The sequence below is a fragment of the Meles meles genome, chromosome 15 (assembly GCF_922984935.1).
Source record: "Meles meles chromosome 15, mMelMel3.1 paternal haplotype, whole genome shotgun sequence".
NCBI classification, from domain to species: Eukaryota; Metazoa; Chordata; class Mammalia; order Carnivora; family Mustelidae; genus Meles; species Meles meles.
The window spans coordinates 46,645,762-46,669,063 of NC_060080.1; positions in this window are offsets into that span (position 1 = coordinate 46,645,762).

Below are 23,302 nucleotides of genomic sequence, written 5' to 3' on the forward strand. Positions count from 1 at the left end.
TCAGCTATCCGAAACAATTTTTAAAGCCTGAAATCATTCTCCTAATGCTATTTCTAACCATCTAAGCAATAGTTATATCTGCTTCCCCACTTTCTCTTGCCATCATGATTCAGCTGGGATATTATTGTATTAATTTTATAGTATTATACAAAACAAACTAAAACTTTCCTATTTTAAATGATTTCCTATTTTAAATGACTGATTGACAACGTACATTCTCGGTAACTTCTAAATCATTTGGTGTTTCAGAAAGAGTCTCTGCAGAATCTGAGTGTCAAAGGTCTCAGATCTTCTACAACTTGTCTATGAGGAGGTGAGACAGTGATAAGTGAAGGTAGTCATCTGCGGGTATATGAACTGCCGTTAGGGGCACCTGGGTGGCTCGGTGGGTTAAGGCCTCTGCCTTCAGCTCAGGTCATGATCTCAGGGTCCTGGGATCGAGCCCCGCATCGGGCTCTCTGCTCAACGTGGAGCCTGCTTCCCTTCCTCTCTCTCTGCCTGCTTGTGATCTCTGTCTGTCAAGTAAATGAATAAAATCTTAAAAAAAAAAAAAAAAAAGAACTGCCGTTAGGCAAGTTTATATGGTCAAGACCAGGACTTTGGTCCCACACCAAAGACAAGCCGGTCAGGCAAACCATGAGTTGATACTGAGCTCTTCTCTTGGTGGTGGGCCTGATTCAGATAGTTATATTTTTCATGAATGTATACCTTGAGTCCATATTCTCCTTCTTTTCCACCTGCCTCCATAAAATTACTTGTTATGCTTTGAAGTTCAAAGTTTATCTAAGTAGAGAGTTTTTTTCCCCACGTTCTCTGCTTGTTCCTTGGTAACGCCCTTTCAACTTAATAATTTGTGTTTTTCCTGCCTGGGAAATTCTATTTTTATTTGATTTTTCTTTCTATTGATTTTCTTTTATTTTTCTGGGTTACTGTCTTAGTTTCTTTGAGCTGTTGTATAGCAGGACCACAAACTAGGTAGCTTATATAAAGAAAAATTTACTTCTTACAGTTCTGGAGCCTGGGAAGTCCAAGATACGGTGCTAGTGTGGTTGGGTTCTAGTGTTAGCCCTCTTCCCATTACGTATGCAGTGTCTTCTCCCTGTGTCCTTACATGGTGAATGGAGCAAGTTCACTCTGTGTGTGTTTTGTTTTTCTTTTTTCTTTTTTGAGGACATCAATCCCATTCAGGAGAGCTCTTCTTTCATGTCCTAAGTGCCTCTCAAAGTTTTACTCCTTATCACCTTGGGGGTGTAAATTTCAGCATATGAATTTTGGGAAACAAAAAAATTCAGTCATTAGCAATCACCTTTAACTTCCCAGAATAATCCAGTTCTGACCTTTTCTCTCAGTTATTTTGGCTCTAAATTCTGGGAAATGTTTTTCAAAGGCATTCATCTTTTCTTTTTATTAGTCATGTAAAAACTTTCCAATGCCCCTAGCCCGCTCCCCCTAGGGTCAGGGGTGGGAGGTTGGGGGAACAGGTGGTGGGTGATGTGGAGGGCACGTTTTGCATGGAGCACTGGGTGTTGTGCAAAAAGAATGAATACTGTTACGCTGAAAAAAATAAATAAATAAAAAGGGAAAAAAAAAAAAACCAAAACTTTCCAATGCTATTTCTTTTCTCAGTTATGTCATTTTTTTATTATAACATATTTCATGAAAGTAATAACATCTCAGATATCTCAGAGTGCATCAATTAATTTATGATCAGTCTAGGGGCGCCTGGGTGGCTCAGTGGGTTAAAGCCTCTGCCTTTGGCTCAGGTCATGATCCCAGGTTCCTGGGATCGAGCCCCGCATCGAGCTCTCTGCTCAGCAGGGAGTCTGCTTCCTCCTCTCTCTGCCTGCATCTCTGCCTACTTGTGATCTCTGTCAAATAAATAAATAAAATCTTAAAAAAAATTTATTTTCAGTCTTTATTTGGCCATTCTTATGTGTTTTGTTTCCTGGGAGCACTGTAGCAAATTACCACAAATTGGTGGCTTAAAAACAGCAGAAATTTATTCTACCACCATTCTGGAGGCCAGAAGTATGACATCAATGTGTTGGCAGGGCTCTAAGGGAGAATCTGTTTGATGGCCTTCGTCTTAGCTTGTATTGTTGCAGGCAATCCTTGGCTCCTTAGTTGGTAGATGTAACACTCCAGACTCTGCCTCCATTGTAACATGGCCTTTTCCTTGTGTGTCTTTGTCTTTTCCTTTATAAGGACACCAGTCATATTGGAGTTTTGTCTAGTATAGTAAATTGGAGGCTTAGATTATTTCTTTCATAACATTCTTTGCTTTCAACATATGACTTTAATGTTGTAGATTTCCCGCTATGTACTATGTTCTATGCATCCCACAATTTTTAAATAAGTTCTATTTTTTATTTTTATTCCTTTAAAAATACTTTTGAATTTCACTTGAAACTTTTCTTTGACTGTTGTGTTATTTAGAAACCTGTTGTTGAACCTCCAAATATTTGCACATTTTCTATCTATCTCTTATATTACTGATTTCTAGCTTAATTCTATTGGGGTGAAAACATACTTTATTTGATTTCTATTCTTCTAAATTTGTTAAAATATATTATGTCCCAGAATGTGGTCTGACTTTCTGAATGTTCCATGCGAGCTTCAGAAGAATATGTTTTCTATTGTTGTTGGATATAGTAGTCTATAGATATCAATTAGGTACAATAGATTAATAATGCTGTCCATGTCAAGAATATTCTACTAATTTATCAATTACTGAAAGAGGACCATTGAAGTTCCAACTGTGTTTTATCAGTTTTTACTTCACCTATTTTGACACTCCTTTTAGGTATTTACACATTTATAATTATTATACCTTCTTGGAGAATTGATTCTTTCATTATTTTTTTTTTTTTTTTTTTATTTTTTTTTTTAGACAATTTACTTCCCCCTTTTATTAATTTTTTCAGCGTAACAGTATTCATTCTTTTTGCACAACACCCAGTGCTCCATGCAAAACGTGCCCTCCCCATCACCCACCACCTGTTCCCCCAACCTCCCACCCTGTTTTGAATGATTCTTTCATTATTATGTAATATCGACATCTCTGATAATCTTCCTGATCTGGAGTTGGCCTTGTCTAATGTCATCATACCTATTACAGTTTTTTGGTTAATGATAACATCATACATCTTTCTCCATGCTTTACTTTTCACCTTTATGAGTGCTAACATTTAAAGTAGATTTGTACACAACATATAATTGGGTCTCTTTTGCTTTGTTTTCCTAGTCATAGAAATGATTATTGACATAATTATATTAGTATTTAAAATGTTTCTATCAGTTAATTTGTATTTTTTTGTTCTTATCTTATATCTTCTCTGCTGTTGAGTATTTTATTTGATCCCATTTACCTCCTCCCTTAATATATCAATTATAATTATTTATAAAAATTTTGTTAATGATTATCCTTTGCAATATGCCCTTAATTAATCTAGTTTATCTTTAAAGATTTATTTATTTATTTATTTTAGAGAGAAAGAGAGAGAAAGAGAGCACGAGTTGGGGGAGTAGTAGGGGGAGAAGGAGAGAGAGAATCTCAAGCAGATTCCCTGTTGAGCATGGAGCTAGACATGGAGCTCAACTCCAGGACCAGGAGATCATGACCTGAGCCAAAATCAAGAGTCAGAGGATTAATCAACTTAACAACCCAGGAATACTTTTAGCTTATCTTTAAATAAGACCGTATCATTTTATAAGTAGTATAGTTTCCTTATATGGATAGTTCTCAATTTCTTGTACACATTTCTTCACTCATTACAATCATTCATTTTATTTACTCGTATGTTATAATCACCCAGCACATTGATACTATTAATTCAAACAAGCAGTTATATTTAGGTTAATTAAAATAATAACACATTTTAAAAGTTATTTTATTATCTCTTATTCTCTCTCCTACACATTTCCTTTCTTTATGTAGATCTAAGTTTTATTCTATTTTATTTTCCTTATGCTTGAAAAGAGTCTTTTAACAGTTCTTACAGGCAGAAAAAATATAAGATGGGCATAAGCTTTTTACATGTTTTGAAATTTTTACAATAGAAGTTAGTACATTAATTTGTAAGCAGATAGTTTCTAGAATCTCTTTTTTTCTTTAAGAACTTGTTTCTTCAATTTATCTTAGTGTTTCTCTTTCTTGGCTTATGTTTTCCCTATGTGGTCTTTAATATTTATATATCAGTTTTAATTTAAGAAAGAGTGGCTATGTTGGTTACTTTATACATTGGTATGCATTTTCTCTGCTATTATAATACCAGTTTGTTTCACTGAAAAGTTTCCTCCACAAATTAGAATACTTTACTGGGAATCTATGGAAAGGCATGAGGGCTCATGAGATTTCATTAAATGAGAAGGCTGGCCTTACACTGATTCCCCTCAAGTGCTAGAATGAAAAAGGTAATAATTCTAAATGTGCCAATACTATACCAACAGTATTATTTTTTGAAGATAGTTAATTTTATTTATTTAAAAAAAGCCTTTTGGCATTTGCCTAGATGGTAAATGACACTGTAATAAAGTTCTGTTGACAGAATTTCAGTTAATGAAAATATTTCAAACCTCTTCTCACTTCATACTCATATCCAGTCCAGGTCTCTCTGAGGTTTCCCCTTCTCCAATCCTTTCCTCTTCTGCTAGTATTCTGTACTTAAACTTCTGTTTCTTTTCCAGCTTTTGGGAATGTGCTTATCTTTCCATCTGACCTTCTACCTCTGCTTTAAACGTCCCCAAATGTGCCACTCCCATTTCTTCTTCTTCTTTTTTTTTTTAATTAAGATTTTATTTATTTATTTATTTGACAGACAGAGATCACAAGTAGGCAGAGAGGCAGGGTGGGGGTGGAGGGGGAGCAGGCTCCCTGCTGAGCAGAGAGCACTATGCAGGGCTCCATCCCAGGACCCTGGGATCATGACCTGAGCTGAAGGCAAAGGCTTTAACCCACTGAGCCACCCAGATGCCCCTGCCACTCCCATTTCTATCCCATCTCATTTGCTTTGCTTTTAGGGATTTGACCACATTTTTATTTCTTCACTATCATATTTGAAGAGAAAAAAGTTGAATAGATACAAAAGGGCTCACACCTTATATCTAAATATTCTTATAATTCTTGATAGGAATTTAAGTGACATTCTTTGGCCATTCTATATCTTGTAATGCAGTCATGTTGTATAGTCATACCAAAAATTACCAAGGCGCAAGGCTGGATTTGGAAAAACAAAATTACATTTGCTAGGGTATTGACTCTATGATATAAAATGTTTCATTAAAATGTTTTTAACATTTAATTAAAAATATTAACATTGAATTATATATTCTATCTCCTATTAAATTATTATTGTTTGTACACATTTACTTTCTTCTACTTGTAGCTATGAACTGAAGAATATATGATAGACTTGCATGCACATATATATTACCTTTCCTTCTAGGTTACAAGTTCTTAAGGTTTTGGATCACATGCTCTTCATATTTGTAAACCACAGAAGTAAAGGCTTTAATATTAAAAAAAGTTCTAATGCAGATAACTTTTCCAAGGGTAGGGAGAAAAACAGAAGAATTAGAAATAGCCCTTTTAAATTTCCACTCATGTGGTGTATTAACAATAAGCTCTTAACAAAAGATCTGCTAAACAAAAGTTTACTGTGTATAGTATAAAAAGAAATAAGTCATTCTGCTTCACAAACGTTGTACCCTCTTGCTATCAGATTTTACAGAACACTGATGCCCTTCCTTCCACAACCCCTGCCCTCCTGTACTACCATTGCTTATGCCAAGGGAAAGATGGTCACATTGCCTGAGTTGCCTTTATAAAGACCAATGTGCTTGACAGTGACCATGATATTCATGATTCCCACTGGGCCCCGAATTGACTGGTGCTTTCTTCAGTTATGTATACATGTAAACAAAATCATAGAAGTATGATTGGCTTTTAGGCATTATATAAGCATATCTGATATGCTTGATAGAAACTTTAATTCTTCCTTCTGCTCTGTCCTAGAACACAATGTCTGGCACTTGGGGTTCATTTCTCCAGCCTCTGTCACACCAGAATGATTTCAGCAACTTCTTTTCATTTAAAAATTTTTTAGAGAAAGCGGAATTCACCCTTTTAGATTGATAATCTCACTATGTTTAAGGAGAAAAAATTGGGTAATATCACAAACTGAAATATTATGTCTAGGTCTGAAAGATGAAAAGTTAGAGCATTCTCTTATTTATTTACTCAAAAGAACTTACCATAGTTAAATATTTTAAATAAATGAAAGAAGAATATAAACATATTTTTTATGATTAATCTTCTCCATTTGGCAAAGTAATGAAACAACTTTCATATAAAAAGTTTCGTATTCTAGGGCTGCCTAAGTGGCTCAGTCATTAAGCATCTGCCTTCAGTTCAGATCATGATCCCAAGATGTTGGTATCAAACTCCGCGTCAGGCTCCCTACTCAGCAGGGAAGCCTGCTTCTCCTTCTCCCACTCTGCCTGCTTATGTTCCATCTATCACTGTGTCTCCCTCTGTCAAATAAATACATAAAATCTTTTGTAAAAAATAGATAGTTTTCGGGGCGCCTGGGTGACTCAGTGGGTTAAAGCCTCTGCCTTCAGCTCAGGTCATGATCTCAGGGTCCTGGGATCGAGCCCCGCATCCGGCTCTCTGCTCAGTGGAGAGCCTGTTTCCCCCTCTCTCTCTGCCTGCCTCTCTGCCTACTTGTGATCTCTGTCAAATAAACAAATAAAATATTTTAAAAAAAATAGATTTCATATTCTAGACAAAAGGTAGGGCAAGATAGCAAAGTAGAATGATCCTAAACTCACCTCATCCTATGGATACAACTAGATAAGACCCTCATCAGTTTGGGCGCCTGAGTGGCTCAGTGGGTTAAGCCGCTGCCTTCGGCTCAGGTCATGATCTCAGGGTCCTGGGATCGAGTCCCACATCGGGCTCTCTGCTCAGCAGGGAGCCTGCTTCCCTCTCTCTCTCTGCCTGCTTCTCTGCTACTTGTGATCTCTCTCTGTCAAATAAATAAATAAAATCTTTAAAAAAAAAAGACCCTCATCAGTTTAAGTAATCCAGAAGACAACCCAAAAACTGGCAGAAAAGGCTCTCCACAGTTAAATATAGAGAAGAGGCTGCACTGGACATGGTAGGAAGGACAGAGACATGGTTGGAAAACAAGATAACCTGCAAGAGTGTCCATGGTGAGGAGGGTCACAGCAAACATGAAGAATGGAGAAAAGCAGACCACACTTCAGGCACCCCAGGCACAGGGACTACCACTGGGAATAGCAATCCCCAAAACATTTGGCTTTGAAAAGTGAAGGGGCTTAAATTCTCAAAATCAGTGCGGCTAAACACCTGAAACTTTAGAGATCAGTGGCTCTGCCCTGGGAGAGCAGAAGAAAGGAAACTGAATCCCTACCCTTAAAGAGACAGCACAACAAACAGCCTCACTGAAATACAGGATAGGAGTAGCAGTTTGAAAAATGCCTGGGGTACGGGACATCTGGGCTCAGTTGGTTAAGCCGATGCCTTCAGCTCAGGTCATGATCCTGGGGCTGAGTCCTGCATCAGGATCTTTGCTGAGTGGGGAGCCTGCTTCTCTCTCTGCCTCTGCCTTCCACTCTGCCCACTTGCACTCTCGTTCTCTCTCTCTCTCTGACAAGTAAATAAATAAAATCTTAAAAAAAGAAAAAGAAAAATGTCTGGGGTATATGAAAGGGAGATTTATTTATTAATCTCAGAGATGTGCTGGAGGTGCAGAGATCTTTGGGAAACTTCAAGAACCAAAGAGCTGGCAGACACTATTTCCCTTTCCTGCCCCCTAGCAGCGATATACAGACACTTTCAGGAACCAGCACAGCACAAACACTCTCCACCTAGCTTGCTAACAGTGTGCTCCATCACTGCATTCTTCTATGGATTAGCCCCCTCAAACCTAACCTCAACAGAAACACATCCAAAGTGGGGTCATACGTGTGGCATTGTGCAAGCAACCCTGGCAGAGGCCATACCACTCAAAGTGACTTCTGCACTAGGGAAGGGGGAAGATAACCACATACACAACAATTTGGTGCAGCCCTAACTCTAGGCTGGGGGCGGACATCTGGTCTGATTGCAGCCCCCTCCCCCCAATGAAAGCCTCCCAGGGGACAACACAAGGAGAACACTTTGCAGTTTGGTGCAGCTGCAGCTCTGGAAAATACCAGTTCTGACCCCACTCAAGCCCAAGGCAGCCCAAGACTGGCCCATTAATAACAAGAACCAGGGGCGCCTGGATGGCTCAGTGGGTTAAAGGCTGTGCCTTTGGCTCAGGTCATGATCTCAGGGTCCTGGGATCAGCCCCTTATCGGGCTCTCTGCTCAGCGGGGAGCCTGCTTCCCTTCCTTTCTCTGCCTGCCTCTCTGCCTATCTCTGTCAAATAAAATCTTAAAAAAAAAAAAAAATAACACAAGAACCAAACATTACCCACAACAAGTGAAGAGAACCATTACAGACGACTGGACTGAAGGCTCAGCCACAACAGTAAGGTGCGTGCAACACACATAGCAGAAACCCCTGAAGTACCAGGTTTTGGTGAACAGGGTACATTGCACTGCAGGGGACCCCAAGACCTCTTCTTCTTAACACCACTACTTTCAAGAGTAGGAGACATAGCCAATTTTCCTAATGTACAGAAACAGACATAGAGAATTCCTCCCAGAGGACATGGAAGAATATGCCCCAAATGAAAAAGTAAGACAAAATTGCAGCAAGAGAGATAAACAAAATGGATATAAATAATATGCTTGATAGAGAATTTAAGGTAATAGTCATAAAGAAACTTATTAGATTTGAGAAAAGAGTGAAAGACCTCAATGGGACCCTCAATAAAGAGATAGAAAATATAAAAAAAGAACCAATCAGGGATGAAGAACTCAATAACTGAAATTAAAAATACACTAGATGGAATAAGTAGTAGACTAGACGAAGCAGAACAGATTAATAACCTGGAGGACAGAGTAATGGAAAACAATCAAGCTGAAAGGAGAAAGAAAAAGAGATTAATAAAGAATGAGAATAGGTTAAAGGAGCTTAATGACACCAGTAAGCATAACAAAATTCACATTATAGTGATATCACATGAAGAGAGATAAAAGGGAGCAGAAAATTTGCTCTAAGAAATAAGAGCTGAAAATCTCACAAAACAAAACCATTGCCGGGGGGATGGGGGTAGGGAGAGGGTGAAGGGGTTATGGACATTGGGGAAGGTATGTGCTATGAAGTATGTAAACATGGCAATTCACACACCTGTATCCCTGGGGCTAATAATACCTTATATGCTAATAAAAAAAATTAAAAAAAAAAAAAGAAATAAGAGCTGAAAACTTCCCAATTCTGGGGAAGAAAACAGAACTCCAGATCCAGGAAGTACAGAAAGCCCCAACAAAATCAACCCAAGGAGGTCCACACCAAGACACACAATAGTTAAAATGACAAAAAGTATTGATAAAGAGAAAATTATAAAAGTAGCAAAAGGAAACACATGTAAGTGAAACCCCATATGGCTATCACCTGATTTTTCAGCAGAAATTTTGTAGGCCAGATAGCAGTGGCATGACAAAGTGCTGAAAGAAAAAAAAAATCCTTGCAGCCAAGGATACTAGGTTATCATTCAGGTTAGAAGGAGAGATAGAATTTCCCAGGCAAAGTTAAAGGAATTCATCACCACTAAATAATGCTTACAAGAAATGTTAAAGGGGACTTTGCGTGTGAAAAGGAAAGATGATAAACAACAGTAAGGAAAGTAGGAAGCACAAAAGCAGTAAAACTACGTATATCTATAAAAATTAGTCAAGAGATTCACAAAAATATAAAAGGATGAAAAGTGTGACAGCATATACCTGAAATGTGTGTGGGCTAGAATAAGAATAAAAATTTAGTGCTTTTTTAGAATTAGTTCAAACTTAAGTGAACATCAACTTAATATAGCCTGTTATTTGTACAAAATAGTATATATAAACCTAACAGTAACCACAAATCAAAAAGATAGCAGATATGGAAAAATAGGGAAAAGTAATCTAAATATATCACTAAAGAAAGCCAGCAAACCAATAGAAGAGGGCAAGAGAAAAAAGGAACAGAGGAAATCTATAAAAACAACCATAAAACAAGTATGAAAATTGCGGTAAGCACATACTTATCACTAATTACTTTGAATATAACGTGACTAACTGCTTTAATCAAAAGACTTGGAGTGATGGAATAGATTAAAAAAAAAAAAGCAAGTTCCATCCATATGCTGCTTACAAGAGACTCATTTCAGACCTAAAGACACATGCAGATTGAAAGTGAATGGATGGAAAAACATTTATCATACAAATGGAAGTGAAAAGAAACCTGGGGTAGCAATACTCATATTGGAAAAATAATAGAGTTTAAAATAAAGACTTTAGCAAAAGACAAAAAGTATACTACATAACCATAAAGGGAACAACCCAACAAGAAGATATAACACTTGTAAATATTTATGCATCCAGTCTGGACACACCCAAATACATAAAGCACCTATTAACAAACATAAAGGCAGTAGTAGTACAGTAATAGTAGGGGACTTTAACTCCCCATTTACATCAATGGATAGATTATCCAAACAGAAAATCAGCAAGGAAATAGTGGCTTTGTATGATACATTGTACCAGATGGATCTAACAGATATTCAGAACATTAAAAACTAAAAAAAGCAGAATACACAATCTTTTCAAGTGCACATGGAATATTCTCCAGAGTAAATCACAAATTAGATCACAAAACAAGTCTCAACAGATTCAAAAAGATTGAAGTCATGGCATGCAACTTTTGTGACCACAACATTTTGAAACATTTGAAACTTTGAAATCAGCCACAAGAAAAAAATCTGGGAAGAACACAAATGCATGGATGTTAAGTAGCATGCTACTAAATAATGAATGGGTCAATCAAGAAATCAAAGAAGAAATTTTAAAAAATACATGGAGATGTATGAACATGAAAACACAATGGTTCAAAATCTTTATAATATAATTTATAGCCATACAGGGCAAGCTCAAGAAGCAAGAAAAATTTCAAGTGAACAGCCTAACCTTACACCTAAAGGAGCTAGAAAAAGAAGAACAAACAAAATCCCAAACCAGTAGAAGGAAGGAAATACTAAAGATACGAACAGAAATAAAGGAAAGGGAAATTAAAAAAAAATCAGTTAAATCAGGAGCTATTTTTTTTTAAAAGATCAACAAAATTGTAGACTGTTAACCAGGTTTATCCCCCACCCCCAAAAAAAAGAGAGAGAGAGAAAGAAAGGAGAAAGAGAGAAGACTCAAAATCAGAAATGAAAGAGGACAGAGATGTTGGGTGGTTCCGTCATGATCCTAGGGTCATGATCCTAGGTCATGATCCTAGGGTCATGATCCTAGGTCATGATCCTAGGGTCCTGGGATGGAGTCCCACATCAGCCTCCTGGCTCAGCAGGAAGCATGCTTCTCCCTCTGCCTGCCACTTCCCTGGCCTTGTGCTCTCTCTCTTTCTCTCTGAAAAAATAAATAGATAAAATCTTAAAAAAAAAAAAAGAAAGAAATGAAAGAGGAGAAATAACAATCAACATCTCAGAAATACAAAGGATTATAAAAGAAAGTTTTGAAAAATTATATGCCAACTTCCATGTTTATTGCAGCATTATTTACAATAGCCAAATTATGGAAGCAGCCCAAATGTCCACTGATAGATGAATAGACAAAGAAGAGGTAACACACACACACACACACACACACATACACACACTATTACTTACCCATAAAAAAGAATGAAATCTTGCCAAAGTGTGGATGGTTCTGGAGAGTATCATGCTAAATGAAATAAGTCAGTCAAAGAAAGACCAATACTGTATGATTTCACTCATATGTGAAATTTAAGAAAAAAACAAATGATCAAAGAAAACAAAGAGACAAAAAACCCATACTTAAATGTAGGGAACAAGCTGGTGGTTAGCAGATGGGAGAGGAGTGGGGATATAGGTGAAATAAGTAAAGGTGTTAAATATATTTGTCATGATGAGCACTGAGTGTTATATAGAATTGTTGAATCTCTATATTGTACACCTGAAACGAATATAACACTGTACATTAATTATATTAGAATTTAAAAAACAAATAAATTTTTTAAAAGTTTTCGTAGTCTATATTCATTCAAAAGAGTGAATAAATCAAAAATTATTTTTAAATATCTTTTCATCCACATGCCCGACTCCTAAGAAAAGCTTAATTACACACATACATGCACATACACACATACTTTCCTTTTTTTGGTTGGTTGTCTGTGTGTTTGTCCAGAATTAGAGTCATAGGGTGTATATTTAATTTCATTCCATATTTCTTGACCAATCAGTACTTAATATGAAGCTCAGACTTTATTGATTGAATTATTTTATTCCCTCAATAGTTCTGTCATTGGTAGCTTTGTATATTTTGAACCTATTTTGCTAGATATATATGTTCATGATCTTTTCGACTTATTTTTACTTATACCAGTATGTGTTTTCTGTCTTTATTCCTTATGATGTTTTTCATCTTACAGTGTTATTTCTTCTCTTAAAACGACTGCGTTATTCTCCTTGTTGTTGTTAAATATTTGTCCTGTATTTTTGTGTGAGTGTTTTTATTCAGTTATTTAAATGTGTCTCTTAGATATTATGATGTTAAATCTTTAATAAAACCTAATTTAGAATGTTTTTTGTTCATTTATTTTATATTTCTATGATACATATTTCTACTATGTTTACTGTTATATTTCTACTATGTTTAGATTCTAATTTGAGACAAAGAAAAGAAGAGAATTGTGCCATAATGTTAAGAGGCTAAGGTATAGGTGGAAAACCTAAAGAAATACACATTGTGCATATGTAGAACAGCTTTTACTTGTTTAGGTTTTTTTTCCCCCTTTGTCCTTTTTCCTATTGTGGCTTCATATCTTAGAACTCACTGCCTATATAATCAGAATTATTGTAAAAACATTGACCCACCTTTTACATGAAGTTGGTACCAGTGTGGGTCCCTAGTTTTAATGAAAGGAGATTCCACATTATATATTTCCTAACTCATTTCTCCAGAAAGAAGCCATTCAAGGGTTAAGGCAAAATAACTAGTCTTTTTAGTGTCTCTCAAAAACATACTGTTCTCCCCAGGGGTACAGGTCTGTGAATCGCCAGGTTTACACACTTCACAGCACTCACGATAGCATTATATGTTTATTAAAAAAAAAAAATTTGGAAGGGGAGGCGAACCATAAGAGACTATGGACTCTGGAAAACAACCTGAGGGTTTTGAAGGGTCAGGGGTGGGAGGTTGGGGGAACAGGTGGTGGGTAATGGGGAGGGCACATTTTGCATGGAGCACTGGGTGTTGTGCAGAAACAATGAATACTGTTACGCTGAAAAAATAAATAAAATGGAAAACAAAAAAACAAAAAAACAAAAAAAAAACCATACTGTTCTCAGGAATATGTGATAAAGGGATTTTTCTGGTGTTGGACAACAAATTACTACAAAGTATGTAGCTCTAAACAACCTGCATTTATTATCTCATAGTCTCCATGAGTAATGAGTATGGATAAGCTAATCTGAGTCCTCTGCTGAGGGTGTCCCAAGGCTGCATTCAAGGTTTTGATTGGGTTGCTTTCTCATCTGGAGACCTGACTCAAGAGACCTCAGTCCAAGCACATTCAGGTTGCTGGGCATAATCTTTTCTTTGCAGATATTTTACTGGGGAATCCAGCATTCTCTTCTGGATGGAGAGCACACTCAGTTCCTAGAGGCCACCCCCAGTCCTTAGAGGCTTCTGTTAGTTCAGTGTAGTGAGGACTTTCTTAACACATTACATATTTCAGCAAGCCAGCAAGGAGAATCTAATTTTTCAGTCATCTTATTAAGAGTCTTATATAGTATAACCAACAATCACTTGTAATCAAACAAGTGACATTTGAATGTTATGAAGATGATATTTCATCGTCTTTGCCATATTCCGTAGGCTAGAAGCAAATTATGGGTCCCACCCACACTCCGTGGGAGAAATTATATATGCTATGAACATGAAATTATCAAAGGGTCTGTCCACCACAACCTGGTGGGACTCTAGTTATCAATCCGAATCCTGACCATCTGTGTCCTTTCATCAGAAATATAACACTTCCTGCTTATCATCAATTTGCACCCAGTGTATGAATAAAACATTTTAATTTTATGGGAATGAAATCTCCAAGAGCAAGATGAATAATTTTTGACAAAACCACACATAGAGTTTTCAAAATAAATAAAAATTTTCAAAATTTTCAAAAATTTCAGGTTTCAAAATTAGGGCAAGGTCATGTGATTACAGGCAGGAACTTCACACAATACAGATCTGCACATCTAGGACATTTCTTCTCAAGGAGGAACCCTGTTGTCAGGGAACTGCAATAATTTTAATGACCACGGCTGTCTCAATAAGAGGATGCACTGTTTATATGTGGAAGCATTTGAATTGATGAGTGATGTATTGTCCCTATTGTCAGGGAACTGAACTAATTTTAATGACTATGATTTTGCATTTTTTTATGTAGTGAGCGCTAAGAAACTGGAAGTGCATCAAGCCTTCAGTATGCTCATATATATGTAGGATTCAAAATACGAGTTTAAACATAATGTATTTGAGGAAGGTTGACATGTAATAAACAGATAAAATAAGTGTCAAAAAATAATATGTATATCCCTTAATAATGAGATGAAGAAAAAACATTGGCATTATCACACGTCTAAACATTAGGAAAGAAGTTTGAAGGCCTGTTTTTGGAACACTTTGACTCAAAGAATTAGATTTGTCAGGAGGCAAAAGGAAAACCACAGTTAGCAGGTTTAAAAAAAAAAAGAAAAGAAAAGTCTTCAGAATTTGGTATGTGAACAAAAAGTAAAGTTCACACTTTGAAAAAAGAACATCAGAAACTCAGGAAGATATATAGGATCAACTTAAAAACAAATTTTGATCTTGTGGTCAAGACAAAAATCTGGGATAGAAAGGGAAAAGAGGATCCAACAAATTCTTTTAACCTACATGTGGTAGAAGAAGAAAGGAACCAAGTTAAGAAAGAGGTAAAATTTTTAAAACACAGATAAACTTTCATAAAGAAAGTAGATATACACCATGCAGAAATGAATTGTAACAGAAAGTTTTTGCTTCTATATGAAAGAATGTGGGCATGGGAGTGTTTATAATACTTTCAGTATTAGAAAGTTTTATCAAGGCTTTTGATACTCATCTTCACAACTGTGTATCAGAGCCCATGCTAGACATGCTTTTCCTTACAGCTATAGGGTGCACACAATTGCATCCTCAGTCCACAGTTTTATTGTTGTGAATTCCAGGTAGGAAAAGTTGGGAACTAAAAGTATTAAAATTCTTCTGATAAATCATGTTTAAAGGCTGAAAGAATTAAGAATCAGAGACAGAATTGCAAAAGTAGTAGCAAATGAAAAAAAGAAATTCTGTTAAAAATTGAAAAAAAAAACAGTGTTTGAAATAAACTAGAGTTGACTACTATGGGAAATGCAAGGCTTTGAACATTGGAGAGTAGATTGTGGAAAATGTGAGTCATCTTACGAGAGAGGGGGAGCATGAGAGTATGAGATAGAGAAAAGAAGTTTTAGGGAGATAGTTCAATTCAGTCTTGAAAGTAAAAGAAATGCAAAGATGAAAATGTAAAAATGTAAAATGTAAATGTAAACATAACAAAATAGAAAGGGAGGTGGCCCCTGGGTGGCTCAGTCAGTTAAGCGTCTGACTTGATTTTGGCTCAAGTCTTGATCTCAGGGAGTGAAATCAAGCCCAGAGTCACGCTCCTGCTGGGGGTGGAGTCTCTCTCTTTCTTGAAAAAATGGAAAGGGGACTTAAGCAGTTCTCATATTTAGGGTAATGCTTACAGAAAATTTTGGGAACTGACCTCATCATCACAAACTCCTATATTCTGTCATGGAAAGGCAATCTATATCAATGGTAAATTTCTCTCCTAGATATAGAAAACATAGTGTCATGCTTTTAGATATTTGATGATATTTAGATATTTGATGATACATGACTCCAAATTGGGCATTTAAGTTAAAAGCTCAATTGGGTATGCAAGAGAAGTGAAACCTATTAAGACCTCTTTCTTTTCCTCCCTCTTCTCTGTCTCCCCTTCCTTTTCTTTCTCTCCACCTTTCTTTCTCTTTCCCTTCTTCCTCCTCCTCCTTTTCTTCTTTTTGTTCTTCTTCATTGTAGATCCCATTTTCCCAAAACATTGAAGGTATGTTATTAGCAGTCACAAAACAGGATACACAAAACTCAGGATAGGATGTTTTGCATATAATAAAAACAACGGAAATTGTTTTGACTGGTTATTGGATTTTCCAATATAATATTTTTACCAAGTTTATTAAGTAAATTTCAAGTGATATTTCTTGGAATCCATGATGGGACTTTCATGCAAGCATGAGTACTGTTAATGGCATAGGAACATTGATTTTGGACCCCTTAAGTAAGGTTAAGTGTGGTTAAATGGTTAATGTAATGTAAGTTAGTGGTGGTTTTTCTAATAGTATTGTAGGAACTATGAAAAGTATCATATCATATTATTAGTATTATATATTTTAATATGAGTAATTTTTTAAAGATTTTATTTATTCATATGACAGAGATCACAAGTAGGCAGAGAGGGAGGCAGAGAGAGAGGAGGGAGTAGGCTCCCTGCTGAGCAGAGGGCCTGGTGTGGGGCTTGATTCCAGGACCCTGGGATCATGACCCCAGCCGAAGGCAGAGGCTTCAACCCACTGAACCACCCAGGCACCCCTTAATATGAGTAATTTTTATAGGGAGAGACTAATGGCCCTTGTGGGAAGAGATTTGCTAGAAGTAGAAAAATGAAATCAAAAAGTGACATTAGGCCTAACTGACAATTTGAACATTGCCATGATTGAGGGGTTAAACCATTTTCCTGAGTATATCAGTGTTTAGCTGAGGGAGCTGATTTTTATATCCTTGAAGAGCAGTTAATTGTCCATGACTGAAAATGGCACTTTATTCTAATATTGCATGGGATTTTTCCTTATTGTTTTACTGTTTTGAGTGTTTTAATTGAGTTCTCTACTTCTCATTAGAGAATCTTCAAATGAAAACACAGATTTGAAAAAAAAATTAAAAACTATATCAAATTCACCAACATTTCTCTTAGTCCCTAAAAAATCTTATCATTGTGTACTCCCCTTAATTTCAGAGGTTGATTACTTCCAAGTTAATTTTTAAATAGAACAAAAACATCCATCATTGTTTTGACAACATTTTCTTTTAAAAACTCTTATGCATAATGAGCTGTAGGGAAAAAAAAAAAAATCTGTGTTCCTGGTCTGTGCCAACAAAATAAATTAAAATCTGATCACATAGGAGTTGTTTTTTATCAACCCTTGAAAATAAAACTTGCACAAATATAATTAAGTCCATTGCATATTGTATACCCAATTCTTTTTTTTTTAAATAGGTTTTCTCAATCTTTACACTATTGACATTTAGGACTGGATATTTCTTTATTGTAGAGGACTGCCCTGTGCATTGTAGAATGTTTAGCAGCATTCCTGGTTTCTGCCAGTAGGACAACTAAAGATGTCTCCAGAGATTGCAAATATTCCCTGAGGGACAGTATCACCCTCCTTTCTATTAAGAATCTCTGCTTTAAGTTGACAATGTAAATATCAGTTCTAAATTCATAAGACACTTAAAATAATAGTGGAGGTGAGATTTCATAAAAGAAAAAAGTTTCATAAAAGAAACAGTTATTTGCTTTAGGATTAAAATGGTTGGAATCTATGTATTTAAATTGCTTCTCCAAATCCTTTTGAAGTAATGAATACAAAATATAGAAAAACCTGTCTCAGCGGTGAAAAAAGGGAGTATCATTGTCTGCTAGTAGAATCTTTTACAATTATCTTGTTTGCTGTTTTTGCTTTTATTTTAGTACAGATTACATGAGCTGTCCTCTATTTTTTTTTTTTTTTTTTTTATTTGACAGAGAGAGATCACAAGTAGGCAGAGAGGCAGGCACAGAGAGGGGAAGGAAGCAGGCTCCCTGCTGAGCAGAGAGCCAGATGTGGGGCTGGATCCCAGGACCCTGAGATCATGACCTGAGCCGAAGGCAGCAGCTTAACCACTGAGCCACCCAGGCGCCCCCTGTCCTCTATTTTTAAGGTAGTTTAAATATATTTTTGACTTACTATATGTGATATCTCTCTGAGTTGAAAATGAAAGTGATACTCAACAGAATTTCACCAACATCAGATAACATAAAGGGCCAGGAAATAGAAGATACACAGGCCAGTGGGTGCCCATAAAAAAGCAAATATTGACATTATGAGGGGTTTCAAGATATGCAAAAACTCAGCCCTTCAATAATTTACTCTTAGTTCATATTTGATGTAAAAAGCAAGCAAAGTAAATGGAGAACTTTATCAGATGGCATCTAAATTTGAACAGTATGCTAAATAGGGAGATAATTGCATCCACTTTCTCTCCCTCTCTCTCTCTCTCTCTCACACACACACACACACACACACACACACATACCAACTTATACAATAATGAAATTACATGAGTGTTGATGGATCTTATATCACTTTCCCATGAACAAGTTGAATTCTTCCTTGTAATTTATTGGAATTATTCGCATTAATTCTATATTTCCCTTACTCTTTATATGGGATTGATATCTTTAAATACAGACTGAAAACTATTGCACAGGATTTAGTTCCTGATATTGCATAAACTTAGATCCTCATGGAAGGAAATTCAAAAAGAGAAAAATCAGACAAAGAAAACTAAATCTAATTCAGAGTCTTTCAAATCCGAGGGATTGGAGAAAATATTCCCTTATGAAACTGACTCACTATGAGAAAGAAGTCCAAAAGAATGGATAATAATTTTTAAAACTTCTAATTTGTATTTGCTAAAAAAATTTGAAATGACATGTCTTCTCTGAAATGGAATAATCTGAGATCAGAAAATGCTATGTTTTCAGCTAGCAGCATGACTTCAGTATCAGAAGGTATAATAACAAAAACAACACATTGTTTCCTACAGAAATCCACATCAGTGAATTGTAGCACATTATAGGATAGTCTGGCTAGTGTTTCTCATTTATCTCCATTCTCATATGCCTCCCTTTCAGAGCAAGGTCACCTTATAGGTAAGCAAGTGTGTGTTGCTAGACTACAGCCCATCTTTTTATCTTTGTTACTTAAATTCTTAGGAATTGATACTAAGAGCTTACTTTCAGGATGCAAGCTTTCACAAAGAGTTTGCATTTTACTGCATCTCTATTGAGCACCTACTGTATTCAGGGATTTTGCTAAGAGATGAGAATAATCAACATAGCATATCAACATAGCATGTAAAGTCTTCGTTCTTGGGGTGCCTGGGTGGCTCAGTGGGTTAAAGCCTCTGCCTTTGGCTCAGGTCATGATCCCAGGGTCCTGGGATTGGGCCCCATGTTGGGCTCTCTGCTCAACAGGGAGCCTGCTTCCTCCTCTCTCTCTGCCTATTTGTGATCTCTGTATGTCAAATAAATAAATAAAATCTTAAAAAAAAGTGTTCATTCTTGTGGAGCTTACATTTTATTGGAAGGAAGAAAAAGTAAAAAATAAATAAGTGTAGACCATTTATACCAATGTGGAAAGCTGAATAACTTCCTCTCTCCTTTCCAAAAGTATCTGTGTGCTGATCCCTGGAACCTGTGACTATGTTACCATAAACTGTAAAAGGAAAGTTTCATTTTTGACTAAAGTAAGAATTTTGAGATTGTGACATTATCCTATATTATAGAGATGTGTTCAGTGTAATCAGTGGATCTTTACAAAAGGAAAGGTCAGATACACAGAGGTAGAAGGAAGTAATTCAAGAAGAGAAGATATTACATTACTGGTGAAAGAGGAAGAGGTTGTGAGACGAGGAATACAGTTAACCTCAATTACCTCAGGGGAAAGGTAAGGCATGGATTCTCCCCTAGAGTCTCCAGAAGGAATGCAGACCTGCTAACACCTTGATTTTAGTCCAGTGATACTTATTTCAGACTTTTGACCTCTGGAACAGTAAAGTAATACATTTATGCTGTTCTAAGGCACTAAGTGATTTGTTATAATGACAATAGGAAACTAATGTAATCAGGTCTAAATGCTGTTAAGAAAAATTAAACATAGTACGGAGTAAACAGCGGTAGCTATTTTAAATGGACAAACAGAAAGAATTTCCTGATAAAGTACTATTTGTACACAGGCATGAGTGAAGTGAGGAAATAAAACAATAACCAGAACTGTGTTCCAGGCCAAGGAGGTATAAATTCTCTGAGGCCAGGGTATGGGTGATTGTATTCTGAAAAGAGCAGAAGTGCCAGTGTCCGCATAGTGAGGTGAACATCAGGGAAGCTAGGAGATACAGTAGAGAAGGTAGGAGATCCAGATTGTTCAGATAATCCATGGGCCATAACAAACTTCTAGCTTTATTTTTGTGTGATAAGAAAATACTGAGATGTTTTGAAAAGAACAATGACACATTTAAAAAGATTACCTTCGCTACTCTGTAAAGAAGAAACTATTCCATCCAAGAAGCCTGGTGCAATTGTCTAGACAGGAAATATAGAAACATTGTTGCAACCCATATAAAAGCACTTCTATTTATGCATTTGAACATACCTTAATTTAACAAAGTAGGCTTAAAGCTGACATTAATAAAGACAATATTTAATTTAGTAAATCTGGTGAAAAGTAAAAATTCTGTTTTGTATATTTCTATAGTGTTTGAAAATATATCTTCCACAGAGAGTGGAAAGTTCCTCAGCACAGTAACTTTAATAAAAGAGTTGATACATAAATAAAAACAAGAGAACAAATCTAATACAAACATCCACCTAATGTACAATAATCCTATTTGTGTCAGGGAATACTTCTATTTTAACGGAATTGAAAAGATACATAAAGATGTATAATTAAATTATTTCCTGAACATTGAAATGTCATAATCGTCTGAAAAATACATTATTTTTTCCCAATACTTTATTTTTAAAAGAATATGGACACCCCATTCAAGATGAATATATGAGAAACATATTTTGCCATATCCCACCTATACTTATTTTAAATTTGTTTCAAAATGAACAAATACCTGGGGTCCCTAGGTGGCTTGGTCATTTAAGTGTCTGCCTTTGGCTCAGGTCAAAGGGATGGATCCTGGATCCATCAGGATCCTGGGATGGAGCACCACAACACATCAGGCTCCCTGCTCAGCAGGGGGTCTGTTTCTCCCTCTGTCTCCCACCCCCCACTCATCCTCCCATGCTCTCTCTTTCTCTCTCACTCTAAAATATATTAAAAAAATATTTTTAAAAAAGAGAAAAAAAGAAACAAAATAAATATCTATCTGTCATCAGTCATTTATAGAGCATTTATATCCTCAGGGGAGATTAAGAGATTGGAAATGAAGGCAGTTTGTGTTGTAGGTAGAGAGGCATAAAACCCTTACCCACGGACCACAGAAAACAGAGATGTATATTATACTAGTCAAAAGTTGGGGCACTAACAAGGGTAATTATGCTAGTTAAAGAGCGAAATTTTGTCCCAGTTATGTTCTAGCTCCTAATACAAATCCAGAATAGAAAATACTCATCATCTAGGTAAAAGTCCTCCCCCAGAAGATATTTAGTTGCTTCTCCAGTCTTTATATCATCCAAGACTTCCAGATTTATGCATCATGACTACGGTGGGTGTCTCATAAGCCTCTGAAACTTAAAACTTGGTGTCATCAAGGGATATCTTGATTTTTCTCATAAACATGCTCTTCCTCAGGTCTTTGGTAATTTAACACTTGTCTCCATTATGCCCTCAGTTGTTTAATTTAAAAAAGAAGAAAGGAATTATTTGCTTTCTGTAACATAATATCAAAAACAATGCTTAAAATGTTTTGTATATGTATATATTCATAGATCCACCATCTATATCATGATAGAGAACATAGCTCTGTGCTCTTTCCCATCAAGACCAACTCCCACCCCAGAGAAGTCACTTCTTGTCTCTATCCTTACTTCAAATAGATTTGTTTTGCTGTTCTCAAATTTTAGGTAAATTGAAGTATACCATATTCGTGCTTTGTATCTTATTTCCCTTAACATAATGTTTTTGATAACTATCCCTGGTTTTACCTGTGTAATGTAGAATTCATCCTGTCTTATTACTAGAGAATATTCCATCATGAGAATAATCCGTAGTTTGCTCCTATACTTTTGTTGACTTTCAGTTTGTATTATTATCAGTAAAGTGTCCATAAACATTATGTTACAATTTTGAGGGTGACATAAGATCTCATTTCACCTGGGCATATACCTAAGCTTGAAATTGTTGGGTCATACTACATTACATTTAGTATTTATGTCTTCTTAGGCAACTCTTGGATGAAACAGTTTTCAGACTTTTCTTATTTTTGATGACCTTGAGAGTTTGTGGATTATGGGTCAAGTATTTCCTAGAATGTTTCTTAATCAAGATTTGCTTGATGTTTCTCATTATTAAACTAGTAGACTGGGAATATGTGGTTTGGGGAGGAAGATCACATAAGTGAAGTGACATTCTCATCATATAATACCAAGTGCATGTCCTATTAACATGACTGATCACTGTTGATGTTAATCTTGATGGCCTGTTTGAGGTAGTGTTTGTCCTGTTTCTCTATTGTAAATTGACCTTCCTTTTTTTTTTTTTTTTTCATATTGTACTCATTGGGAGGAATTCACTGCACACAGGCTGTATTTAAGGAATAAGAATTCGTGCTTTCACACTTGGAAAGCTGAGTATTTACACAAATTATTTGTAATTCTTCTATATTGGAGATTTTTTAATTCTCCATTTACTTGCTTATTCAATCATTGATTGATATCAGCATGTACTCATGGATATTATTTTATATTTTGGTGTACAATCTAACACTAATTAATTTATTTTGTTGTTCAAATTGTTCCAGCTTTGGCACAGCTCCTAATGGAGTTCTTTCAGTTGAATCTGGTATCCCCTTTAATACCCCATGTGTGTGTGTGTGTTTAGTACGTTTTTTTTTTTTTTTTCTGGCATTATAAGATGCACAGGCTCATGTTATATATTTCCTGTTAAAGTCTTACAATTAGTCCTTTCTGCAAGGCATCTTGGTTCCATTTATTGGTATTAGTTGTATTAGAAACCAATATTTA